The 13948-nt window shown below is 39.2% G+C and overlaps 1 protein-coding gene across 1 annotated transcript in view; it reads right to left on the bottom strand.

Moving 5' to 3' along the window:
- The window catches only part of LOC124777173 (parathyroid hormone/parathyroid hormone-related peptide receptor-like), a gene marked incomplete at its 3' end in the record, with an annotated part of 209890 nt that extends 196632 nt beyond the window's left edge, over nt 1–13258 (bottom strand). The window contains exon 1 of the mRNA XM_047252486.1: nt 13125–13258. The remainder of the gene's footprint in view (nt 1–13124) is intronic.
- Nucleotides 13259–13948: the final 690 nt, after the last annotated feature.

Genomic DNA, 13948 nt, shown 5'->3' on the forward strand with positions numbered 1-13948 from the left:
AACCTGTTTGTCAGACGCCCCGGGGAGGCTTTCTGATCAGCCTCCGGGAACGACTTTCGCTGCCTGCCCCGCCTTGGAACGACCTCTCAATCAACCACAGGCGAGGGCTCAGCCCCACTGCGGGCAGCAACCGGGGAAATCACTGTGGCAGACCGATCTGGGGACAGACGGGACGACGTTGACATCCTCGTGATACCCAAGTCCGGCTCCCCACAGTGGTGCCCATTGGCAACGGCCTCAAGCTGTGCGACCGAAGTCAGAGCTGCCTGCAGCTGTGAGCGAAGGGATGCCAACTCAGCCCTCATCTGAACACAGCAATCACAGTCACTGTCCACTCTAATAGATGTTGAACAACAGTTACTGAAACACGAGTCCGTGCCTAGATAACGCAAGGGAAACATGCAAAGCATGTATGAACTAACCCGTACAAATGCCTAACGACTGCGCTACAATCTGCCTGAATTTACGATTACAGTAACTAAAACTCGAAATTTCAGAACCTATACGAAACTCACACGCAATTTAAGTAAGAATCTACGAAGTAAACACAGAAAAGAAGCTATATACATATCTTTCTGCGCTGTCGATGTGCACCAACTGGGAGCTTCAGGCCACACTGGTGTCTGAGAGCCTATCACAAGAGAAGTTATAAGTATCGTACGGCCTCTCGTTTAAGTTCTGAAACTATTTTGTTAACCAGTTATGGTATATAGAAGCAATACAATGTTACCCTCTGTAAGGATTTTGTAGTTTTGACTGTGAAATGCCTAAAGGGTGCAGCCTATTAGACATTTAATGAAATTTACGTGAATACACAAGAAGAAACAGATCCTATTTACAAACTGTTTTCATTAATCAAATTCCTCAATTGATAAAAAAATACGGTCGCCAGCCTAATTAGGCAAAGAAATGTGTAACATTTAATTTTTTTAAAGAAAAAAGCAACTTTAGTGGAAAGACACAGCCTATACTTCTCTCATACGAAAGTGCAACGAACCCAGTCACAAGTGTATGAAAATGGTAAAGTGGGTGCTAACAGTCATGGTAGAACAAGCCTATCTTCGCAAACACAACAGACACTGATACACTCTTCTATATTAAATGTCAATCCAAGTAACTTTACTAATACTACCAATGCAAGTCAATACTGAATTGGAAATTGTGCAAGGACTTAGTCTCTAGTTAGCAAATACCTTTTACACAGCAAAAATTTGAATAAAGTTCACTTGTATAGATAAACACACTATTCTTTAAAGTAATAAGTAACTGATTTCATAGATAATGATACTTCTATTATCTTTACCTTCAGAAGAAACAAAACAATAAATTGGTGCTCAAAAACTGATATAACACCTCTTAACTCACACCATGAGCATAAAATTCAACATATGTTTCAAAACTAGTTATCATTTTCTCTTACGTATTAACTTTACGTATTTTGAACAACTTTCAATAGTGGGGGCCTTTAATCTTTACCACAACTGTAATCCAAACAGACACACTTTCTCAGACATTGACTCACCTTTTGTGCTATTTCATTAGGCTGTACCAAATTTATTGACCAAGAAGAACATTTGAAGCCAGCCTTATACTTGATTTTGAAACTAACCTCAAAGTGGTTTATTGCCTATTCGTTATTGCTACACTCTTTCACTTTAAAACCAGTAATTAAGCAAATGATTTTAAAAGTCCACAAAACTTTCAATCGGTATGTCTCAAATACTGGGAGGCTTTCACAAAGCTACACTAACTACCTACCTCAATTTTACCAAATTCCACAGCAAATTTAAATACTCCTTTTTACTAAATTTCAAATAAAATTAATTTAATAACTGTTTTACTTTATGCCTTTCATTTTTCACAACATGGACACTCGGAAATCATAATACACACAGAGAAGACCTTAAGTGGTTTTATGATTGGGAACAAATCAAGTTAAGTTCATAAATTTTGTTGTGAGTTACCTTGTATTTTTAACACATTAAATGTGCTGATCCCACATTTTACAGATCTATAATTCTTCCATTCCGTAACAGTGATTGCGCAATATGGTGACGAGTATATCATGGTATGTGGACTTGCTGTTGGAAATATATTCTTCATAGCGACGTTCCTCAGACTTTTAAGATAATTTCCAGTAACAGAGCATAATAATTAATCCATTAATCCACTAGAGGTTTTAGCATTGTGAAGACAAGCACTAAAAGCCTCCTTTTGCAGCAGCACAATGCACTTCTCAATCATTAGCTGCCAACAGTTCGGTAGCTAGTCTCCGACTGACTACCTTGTCCACCTTCTCACTACCGCCAACATTTTGTGCGCTCTACTTAATTTCCTTTCCAGAGGGGAAACACAACACCTTTCCATGCACAAAGAACTAAGAACCCTGAGTGAGAATCATCAGTTACAGAGTAGCAAACAAACATTTTAAAGAAAACATATCATTTGGTCATATTGACAGTTCAACATAAAATTATTTAAACAGTGTTATTCAATTCTTAAGATAACCAAAGAGAATAAGTAAGAAAGACAAAACGTATCATAGTGTATCATAGAACATATATTACAGAGATTACACTTCATACAAAATACAAATAATCAGAAGAGAAATGTTGGTCATCTTACCACAGTGTGAGAAAGTGACTAGACAAAAGTATTTTAGAATATTCAAAATCACACCAATGATTAATTGACTGTCAATAGAACTTAATATCACACCAGTCGCAAAAACTGTAACAGAATGGAGGGGGAGTTGTAATGAGAGAGCTGAAGAAAAATATGGGCTACATGAATTAAATGGCCATGAAGCCATTGCTATCTTTGCAAGATTGAAGCTTTGCATAGATTATTGCTGAGTTCCAAGATTCGGCAGCATGCGGGTAAGTCATACAACAACTCGAACGTGTGTCTAGTGTGCTTATTAAAAAGAGAAAGAAAAAGCTGATGCAACTGTGACTCAGTATAGAAATAAACTGTTTCCTAAATATTTACAAGAACTTCTGATTTTGGGAAACCTTCCAAAAGATGACATTTTTGTTTAAGGACTAACTTCAATAACACACCGACAACAATAGTTCCACCAGAAATAGGAGCCTCTACATCATTCATTAAAGAAATAAAAGTTTTTAATATCTTTTATTAGACTAAATAAAATATGCAATCATGTAAAATATCACATACCTTCAATAGTTTTGTCTTGGAACTCTTCCACTTGGTGCGTATTTGCATAGAAAAACAACAATATCGGAAACTGTTCCGCCTTGATGCAAAACATCTTGTTATTTGTTTATTTTCTCAAACTAGTTTCGGCAACAAACATGACCATCATCAGTGTTTTTTTTTAATCTAAAACACGTTGACATACGAAGTTCACCGTTTAGTATTTTGCTCACAAAGTTACAGATGACGTGATGCTCGCTGAGTAAAACCGGCAACAGGAAAAAAGGGCTGAGAAAATATGTAGCAAACAGCGAAAATAATTCTCAAAACCATGCTGTAACACACAATAAATAAGGTAGTATGAAAGTATCCATAGAAAACTATATCTCAAGAAAAGAATGGTAAAAATGTAATAATGTGCCATTGTGTTTGAATAACCATGCTGTTTTCTGCATGTTTTAGATTAAAAAAAAAAACACTGATGATGGTGATATTTGTCGCCGAAACTAGTTTGGGAAAATAAAGAAATAAACGAATAATAAGGTGTTTTGGATCAAGACGGATTCAGTATCTGATATTGTTGTGTTTCACATACCTTCAGTTTATAGCATTACCCGAATCTTCCGCCGGTGTGTAGCATAACATGACAACAATATCAAAAAGGAAAAACACCTCCTAACATTCTGCAAAAATTAGGTTGATTTGGTCACGAACCGGTTTTCGGCTTCTCGGGTCATCTTCAGTTGTCACCTGAAGATGGCCGAAAGCAGATTCGCAACAAAATAAATACAATTTTGCAGAATATTAGGAAACGTTTTTCCTTTTCAATATTCATATCCTCTAAGGATTACTTCGTTTGCGTAAAAAATTAAAAAGTATCTGATATGAATAGGTATCGATACTGTTGGAGTACACAGATGAGTAGTATCGCAAGACGACTTGAGTACCACTCACGTTAGAATTTATCGATACTTTGGTGGTATGGGAACATATCTAGCCATAAGGGACACTGTACGGCGCGTTGGCAGTGCCACTGGAGAAACGGCTGCAGCAGCCAATAAGGCCCGGCTCTCCGGGACGCATTCCGCTGCCACCCCCGTCGTCACCGTCGCTTGTCACGGCGCCGTGACAAGCCCCACGTACTCAGGAATGTAGACCGATCCCACAGGCCGTGGCATTGGAATCCTGCTTGCTAATGCTGCCGCAGACCGGGAGTGCGTCTAAAGTGATTAAATACTCAACAGCCTACTAGGTGTTATACGTAGTTTGAATCTCGTAAGGGACACTGACCGCACAAACCGTTACGTCTAGCAATAGGATCAGAAGTCGGCAATATGTGTTGCAGATTAACTTTTTCCATCATGTTTATTGTAGAATACGTGACTGTGTGTCAACCAAATTTGGCTAGATAGCTAGGACCAGCTACTTACGAAATATTTATTTCCATCAACTACTTTTCGAGTTTTTCAGGCTCATATTCATGAGGCATGCGTAGAAGTTATCTGTGCCTATGTCCTTCAGAAGCCACGAATCACAGTCATACACAGAAGAGCACCGTGCTGCTTGGTACTCAGGTGCAACTGAGTTAAGGCTATACCCTACAGACGGTGTAACAAGATGAAAAATGGCGTGTGACGAGGGCCTCCCATCGGGTAAACCGCTCGCTTGGTGCAAGTCTTTCGATTTGACGCCACTTCGGCGACTTGCGCGTCGATGGGGATGAAATGATGATGATTAGGACAACACAACACCCTGTCCGACCCAGCCGCGAATCGAATCCGGGCCCTTACGATTGACAGTCTGTCGCGGTGACCACTCAGCTACCAGGGGCGGACTGCAACAAGATAATCCCTATGTTGTGATTCCGCCATACGTCGCTGAAATACACTATGCAACAGAATTAAAAGATCATTTTTTTCGAAAAACCGTAACTGCTACCCGTTGCTAAACATAACGCTGAAATTTAGCTCAAAAGTGCGTATATCCTTCTTCTCTTAATTTGCTAAAGTGTGGTGCTCAGTGACGTCACTCTCGGGTTCGGTGACGTTTCAAACACAAAGGTTCAATACACGCGGAAAGAAGGCCACAGCTCGAAAGTTCATTTGAGACGTGAGAAGGGTTAATAATGGCACATAGCCACCAAATTTCGCCACAACTTTGCCCAACGCCACCGTGGACGTGTCACAGGAAGATAAGGTCGTCACAGCCCCTGTTACTCACATTTCAACCCCTTCTTGTGACGTCTCCGCAATGAAGATCAGAAACCTGGCTTTTATGTCATGCGTGGCCAAGAAAATCGTTCCAAACACTCCGCCACCAATAACCGACGCAAAATACGCTCAAGGGATGGTATTAAATGCGTCAGTGAAACCACCGCATTCCCAGGGCGTTTAATAACACGCATTTAGCGGTCGAAAACGACAGTTACCCAACCGCTTCGACACCTTTTGGGTGCAGTTAGCCTATCTTTTGTTGCTGGAGCAATCACTAGGCTGAACTGCTGTCAGTGTTTCTGACAGGTACATCTGTAACATGCTCACCAAAGTTGCGTCGTCGTTGGCAATGCAAACGTTGGCGAACTGGTGGGGGGGGGGGGGAGGGGGGGAATTCCTTCGAGGGACTCCTCGCCGTTTCATTCACGCACGTGTTAACGTTGCACTCCATCGTGATAACGCCGCAGGAGGGCGCAAAACCCGGAGGGCTCAAAAATCATAAGTTCCCTTTGCTGCTTTGCGTCACGTTCAGGTGCAGTCGAATGGTTCTGAAAAATCCGTACGCGAGAGCAAAAAATTGCTGTCGCTCTGCACTCCAAGGGGTGCGATCACGTACAACGGGGATGCCGGACAATAATATCCTTAGAGAAGGGTTCTAACGTCCGCAGTATTCAAGGCTCTCAGAAACATCTTCCAATTGCTCATCACTACGGTTTTCGACCGCGAAATGTGTGGAAATCAAGTCCCCAGGGAAAGGGATGGTTTCATTGACGCACTTAATGCCACTCAATCAGGCGTCTTTGTGCGGATACTGTGCGGCGGTGTGTCTGAAATGTTTCCCTCGGCCATCCATGACAAAATCATGTGCTTTCAAAGCTGGGTGTCGCGTTTCTGATGTCCATCGCACAGACATCGAAAGAAGAGGGTGAAATGTGGGCAAGATCGGCTGTGACGATCTACTCATCGTGTAACTCGTCCATAGTGGCGTTGGGCAGAATTGTGATAGAATTTTCTGCCAATGTGACATCATAAACCCTCATTACAGTCCACATTAACGACCCCGAGAGTATGTTGCAGCCTGCATTCATTACAATCGGCCACAGAATTACTCTCTCAGTGTTTATAGAGAATACAAATACGTATAATTGGGACCAGTCATTCAAAAATTATTAGTTTGTTTTGATAGCCTATATTCCGATATTTTCAGATTTATTTAGAGATGGAGTACGCAGAAATCACGTATTTATCATTGCAGCTGGCTACTGGCTCTATGAGAACAAAATAAAAATCAGCCAACTGCTAATACCTTTTTTTAATTTTGTGTTTCCCACATTGTGACAGAATTCGCTGCGATGTATACGGGAAAAAATGTTTCATCATGCTTCAGTAGTTATTTGTTATGAAGTTCCGTAACGGGTATGCCAAATAAAAATATTTGACACACACTGAATATATTTCCCCTGATTCAGCATTCCTTACCCATTTCATCAAAGTGGAGATCTTTAATTATAAACTGTTCAACATTCATTTGAAACCAGTAGGACAAATCAGCTGGGCGCCTTGCAAACTTCATGAATTTTACAGAATATACCTATACAATGCACCACTTATCATAAGTGGCTACCATCATATGTAGCCGTGAAAAGTGAGCTGAAACAGAAACTACAAAAAATTTTCTATTCACATAAAGCACAAATTTACATACAGTTTGAGGCCGAAAATTTATGCATTTCTGAAGAATCAGACAATATTGTATTAGTAGTTCAGTTCAACCAACAATGGCAAAAACGAGAATTTGCACTGACTAGGAGAAATTAGGTTATTTGTATTTCAGTCAGTTCCGTTTTATGGCTAAATTTAATTACTAAAAAGTGTTAAGGTGAAAAGCTGATAAACTATGTTAAATGCAGAGCATAGTAACGAATTTTTAGAGCCAAGTACATCAAGAGACTTCTGGGGCAAAGTGTAAATAGAGAAACAAGTTGCTGCAAAATATTTTATTTTCCAATACTGCCGCTCTAACAAATACATAAAAATGTTATTAGTTCTAAGAAACTATTCAGTTTAGCTCAAAACCTTAAAACACAAGGTAATATACGCAGTACTTCGCCGTTTATGTATTGCAGCATCATAGCACCCTGATTATCAAGCGCAATGTATTTATTCCGTTCTACTTCGATATGAGCTGTAAATTTTTCAATAGAGATCCCCTGCACAATGAATTTACTCTCTCAATGAGACAGTTTAAATATAGAAACGACTGCTAGATGAAATGTAATCATCTAAATGGATGCACCAATGTTCACTCACAGCACCTGAGTATATTTTTCAATTTGGTAAACAGTAATTGAAAAGGCTTTTATAATTCCCTACCACATGATCGCCTCACACAGAGCAAACTCAATTCGTTTTATTTCACACATTCCGCTTTACATATCGCCATCATGGTAGGCACTTGTGCTGTTTTCTGTGCTTTGTAGTTTTCACAAGCTTTATTGCGAAAATCCCCTCGAATTGCTTTATCGCTTTCATGTCGGCTGTATCCACCGTTTATCAACAGGATAATTGTACAACTCATAGAAACAGACTGAGCTTGAAAATGGCCTGCAAGTCTAAAATTTAGCAATCGTGATAAATATAATAAAATGAATCGTTGTGAAAAACAGACTAGATGGAAAACTTTAATACGTCCTGTAACAAATATACGGCTATGATACCTCACACGAAGAAAATTATTTAAATAAATGTTGATTTCGAATCTTTGAGATTTTCTCACTGTCTACTGTTATGATGGAGGTAGCCTTAACATTTTGGATGACAAAAGAAAGTGACTTCCAAGTTTATTACTCTGGTCACAAGAAAAACTTCCAAAAATCTGCAAAGATGCACATAGCGCAAGGCGCTATCAGGTAATCAGTTAGTCGTCGCCATTGATCTATTTATGTACTAGTCAAAAATATTGCAGCAGATTTACTTCAGATTTATATTTTACAATACAGTACATATATTCTTTTATAGCTTTTTCAAGGATGATCGAAACTGTTCTAAAAAAAGTGATTACTTGGGCACCTATCTACCTGGGCATGTGTTAAATCATTCAGTATTTTATTAATTACCAAAACAATATTTTTTTAGGACTACGGCATTTTGCAGAACAACTCAGTGCTGACATTCGCAAATAACGCGATATGTATAATCCTCGGAAGAAAGGCGCTAAGTGCCAGAAAGAGGTTAAGAAATTAAATTTCTTTCTTACAACTGGTTGCTAACAATTTTAGTATCTAAATTTAAATCATTCAGTATTTTATTAATTACCACTACAATAGTTTTTTAGGACCACGGCATTTTGCAGAATAACTCAGTGTTGACATCCGCAAATAACGCGATATGTATAATCCTCTGAAGAAAGGCGCTGAGTGCCCTAAACAGGATAAGAAATTAAATTTATTTCTTACAACTGGTTGCTAATAATTTCTGTATCTAAATCCCTATCTGCTCTCATATCAGAGCGGAACATCTAAACTAACACCCTGATATTAAAAGAGATTAGCTTAATACTAATAATGTAAATACTTGTGGAATAATGAGTTCGAGTGCATGTGACCTTTCCGTTTGTTATTTGTAAACATCTGTTTTTGTTAATATCATAAGTTAATTTTAAAACAATTCGTAAGGCTGATAATCCAATTGTGGTTGTGGATCTCTTTATATCTGTGTGAATTTCAGCATAGGGAAGATGCCGCCTTCGAAACTCTTGCAACAGACGTTTTGTGATTGTGTAGTATAAATAGTGCTAGTAACCTTACTGAACTGCTGCACAGCGATATTAATGCATAATAAATACTCTACATTGAGCAAGTAGCAAAGGAAACATTTGAATCAGAATTTAAAGTATAGAACAAATAAAAAGCTTTGAGGTTTGCCGATGACATTGTAACTCTGACGGAGACACCAATGGACTTGGAAGAGCTGTTGAACGGAATGGACAGAACCTTGAAAGGATATATAAGATGAACATCAACAAAAGAAAGACACGAATATTGGAATGTAGTCGAATTAAATCAGATGATGCTGAAGGAATTAGATTAGGAAACGAGGCATTTAATGTACTAGATGAGTTTTGTTCTTTTTGCAGAAAAATAACTGATGATGGCCCACGTAGAGAGTACATAAAATACAGACTGGCAATTACAAGAAAAGCGTTTTGAAGAAGAGAAATTTATTAACATCGGACATAGATTTAAGTGTAAGCAAGTATTTTCTGAAAGTATTTGTATGGAGTGTAGCCATGTATCGAAGTGGAACATGAACGACAAACAGTTTAGACAAGAAGAGAATACCACAGAAACTTTTGAAATGTGGTGCAACAAAGGAAAGTTGAAACCTAGGTGAGTCGATCAAGTAACTAATGAAGAGATACTGAAGAGAATCGCCGAGAAAAGAAATTTCTGACACAACCTGACTAGAAGAAGGGGTCGGTTGAAAATACATATTCTGAGACACAAAGCGAAATGATTTGAATCAACATGGTTGAGTGTCAGCGATCTTAGTTGTGATAGTTACTTACGAAGAAACAGTCACGATAGCAAAGTACAATCTATTTAAAGTGACCGGTTTTGGCACACATAGTAGGCCATCTTCAGACTGATTGCACTTTTTGCTGGAGCTACTGACGTGTTGTGCAGCTGCTTGTTGTTAGTAGTTGTCGTCTTGACAACACACAGCTGCCCAGCACGGCGCCAGCTACAGAAAATGCTGCAATCAGTCTGAAGATGCCGTGCTGTAAGTGCCGAAACACCTTACTTTAAATAAATAATATTTTGCTATCGTGACTGTTTCTTCATAAGTAACTAAGGGATAACCAACGTAGTATTGGAGGGAAGGGTGGGTTGGCGGGGTGGGGGGGTGGGGGGAAGGGCTTTGGTTAAACTCTAGAGGAGACCAAGAGATGAATGCAGTAGGCATATTCGGAGTCTTGAAAGTTGCAGTAGTTATTCGAAGATGAAGTGGCTTCCATAGGATAGAGTAGCATCAGAGCTGCATTAGATCAGTCTTCGGACTGAAGACCGCGACAAGAACAAGTACTGTGATATTTACAAAGTTGTAAGCACGTAGAATAGAATAACTTAATTGAATAATATTCAAATAGTTAAAACAAAACAAAAAATAATAAGCAATCTGCCTACCAAAAAAAAAGTAGTTCAAGTCATGGGTTAGGCCATAAAACTAATTGACAAGTCTCAGTATTTAGGGCATCTGAAGACAATGACTGGGTGGACAGGAATAGAAATCACAAAAAGAGCAAAAAGAAGCAGGTTCTTTTGGTATAATCTACTACTTACGGTTCTCAAAATTATGCTACCGATATATCTAAAACGGAACCCTCGATTAGGAACCTATCTGAGAGAACCTCTTAGTTTATTTCGAAATGAGGTTGTCGTTTATCGTGTAGTAAATTCGTCGGATGGTCAATAAGAATTACAAAATGATTTACAAAACATATCTCTAGGTTGCGAAAAGTAGTTATTGATCTTTAACAATAAAAAGTGTGTTATTCACAAAGTGAGAACTAAAAAAAGGGCCGTTTAGCTTCGTGTACACAATAAATCATACAAACTTAAAAGTTTTCGATTGAATTAAATATGGAGGGATTAGAATTAAGAACAACGTAAATTGTAACCCTCAAGTATGAAATGTTGTGAGGCATACGAAGCAAAAACTGTATTTTATTGCCATAATCATTAGAAGGTGCAATACATCTGCTAAAGAGACTTTTACATTACACTAGTCCGTCCTCTTGTTGAGTATTATCAGATATGATAAGCGAGTTGGGATGACAATCACGAAAAGAAAGGAGTTTTTCGTTGCGGTGAGAACTTTTCACGAAAGTTCAATCACCAACATTCTCCTCCGAATACAAACATATTATTTAGCTTCCACCCACATGGGGAGAAAAGACCATCATGGTATTCGAGAGTGCAACAGTAGAGAAATAGTCTGTTTGTGGCTCAAGGAACTGCTAAGCACTTAAATGTGAACTGCAGAATAATAATTTACATGTACATGTAGATGAAGATGTGTATTATCCTTTTTGATTATAGCAGTGAGACATGTGCTCTTAAGGTGGAAACCATATCAAAAATTATGATCAGTGGAGAGTTGCATGTTTTGGTTTACTAAGATGGACACGAAAACAAAGAAAATGATCCAGAACAGACTGGAACCAGGGGTGTGATTACGACTGCGGTCAATATGTAATGGAGGTGGCCAGGGCATGGATACTGTGGAATGGACCAAGCAAGTTGATAAATTCGAAGAAACCTGAAGGCTTAGAATTGAAGACGAAGAAGTGACACGAGAAGATGCGTAGGACAAACATGGACATGAAACGTTGAAGAAGGTGAAAGCAGGTATTTACCCAGCATTTATCCTCTAGACGATGATGACGGAGACGGTTAAAAGTTGTGGAGTTTTAGATGAAATTATTGTACTCTCAAAAGAAAAATATTTCATTTTCACAGAGATTACCTGAATCGGCAAAAGGTTGTATAGAAACGGCGCTGTGGCGACTTAAACGGATTCTCGTATTCTTACAGTGCTTCTCAGAGATTACGTTGTGGCGATATGTGTGTAGAAATAACGTTGTGGTGACTTGAAGTTACTTGTAGTTACCACAGATCCAAAGAAAAAGAATAAAGAATGTTGTAAGTACATCTGGAAGTTTAAAGTGATCGACAGTAGTGTAGATTTGCACTGAAATCCACTTATACAATCAGTTGTGCAATCTTTCCCAAAAACCAGTATTCTCTTCTGACTCCAGACAGTACACAGATTACTCGTATCGCAAACACTTTATGTAGAAATGACTTAGAAGGTATCTTGTACAGTTCCTGAAAAGCCAAAGAAAAAAAACAATACTATCGCATTTTCACATGAAACGCCAAGTGTCAAGTGATCGGTAGTATTGTAGATTAGCACAAAGTCCCAGTTATACAGTTAGCTGTAACATCTTCGCAAAAAAAAAACATTATTTTCCCTTAATGAATAACGTCCACTACATGAATTGCGAATACTACGCTAAAGAGTTGTATGTGATTTCAATGTAAGGGCTTGGTTTCCGCCAGCAACGGTATCGAAGTTCTTCAGTTGGTCAGAATTGTAGTAATTCGAGCACCCCTTCATAGTGTTTTCCATCATTGCCTTCCTCTACCCAATGTAATGGACGCAGTTTGTGTTGGAACATTATGTTGACTAACAACAAAAGATGTCGTTTTAGAAAAGTAAGCAGAGGACTTGAATTTACATTTTAAACTTTTCAGTTTGACATCAACTCCTATTAATCACTGCGGTGTGATATACAGTCTGTTGGGTAGACACGAAGGAACATACAAGAAAGAGAATCGATTTTTTTCCGTGTACGAATATCAGGAGTCCTCATAGGATTCCTGGAGTCGAAGAACATTCGAACAAATCAGACCATTATCTAAAAGGACTGGCAGGGCATACTGGAAATACGGAGCCTGTCATACGACCTCGCTGCCTTTTTCGGTGAGTTGAACTATTGTGAAGGTAACGGGTTTCCATCCGAGTGAGTTTGTCGAAATTGTGCCAGTGACACTGCGTCAGTGACTTTCATCGAAACGCCGCGTTACTTCGACGAACTCACTCCTCTGGATATCAGAGTACCTTACCTGAATCCAGCGCATCAGGTCATAGATCATGAAAATGTGAGCAACGTGACAAGATACCTACCTCACTTAACAAGTGGGAAATACTTGGCACTGTTGTAGCACAGAACGCACCCACACCCAAATGTCAACTGCAGTGTTCACTGGCCGTCACTGGTTTATTGTGACGCGCAGCGCGGAGCTGGCCAGTAATCACTGTGGAACGCGCAGCTGTTTACTGCGGTGTCAGTTGCCGCCGCCGCTCTGGTCGCTGCTCCACGCTACACTGCAGATAATCCCAGCTGATCCCTGACGTCACGACAGCTGCTGAGAGACACGGGGCTCGATGGCGGCACGTTATTAGCGACTTCTGGCTGAATAGTCTTTCATATTCATGCTTGCTTCGTGTAAATAACTGTTATTATTTACGAAAGTTAATAGCTGCAACAATGACGGTTTTGGTAGTAAGTGACAATAACTCATAATCCCATTGGCCCTGTATGTTTCGATTAAATAAGGAATGCTCATCAGCACGCAAACAACATGCTCCACTCCTTCGTCACACAGACACCACAAATAGTATAGAAGATACAAGCCGCACATGTCGACGATATACAGAGTGATAGGAAAGTCATGTCTAATAGGACTATGTCTACATTAGTGATTAAATAGCACTATCCCATAGGATAAAATCACATTCAGGAATATTACAGAAACGATCATTCGAAGCGGAAAAGTTCAGTAAACATGGGTTCTAAACTGTATAACTTAAAAAAAAAAAATGGTTCAAATGGCTCTGAGCACTATGGGACTCAACATATGAGGTTATCAGTCCCCTAGAACTTAGAACTACAGTACTTAAACCTAACTAACCTAAGGACAACACACACAACCATGCCCGAGGCATGA

This window comes from Schistocerca piceifrons, chromosome 1 (assembly GCF_021461385.2).
Source record: "Schistocerca piceifrons isolate TAMUIC-IGC-003096 chromosome 1, iqSchPice1.1, whole genome shotgun sequence".
NCBI lineage: Eukaryota > Metazoa > Arthropoda > Insecta > Orthoptera > Acrididae > Schistocerca > Schistocerca piceifrons.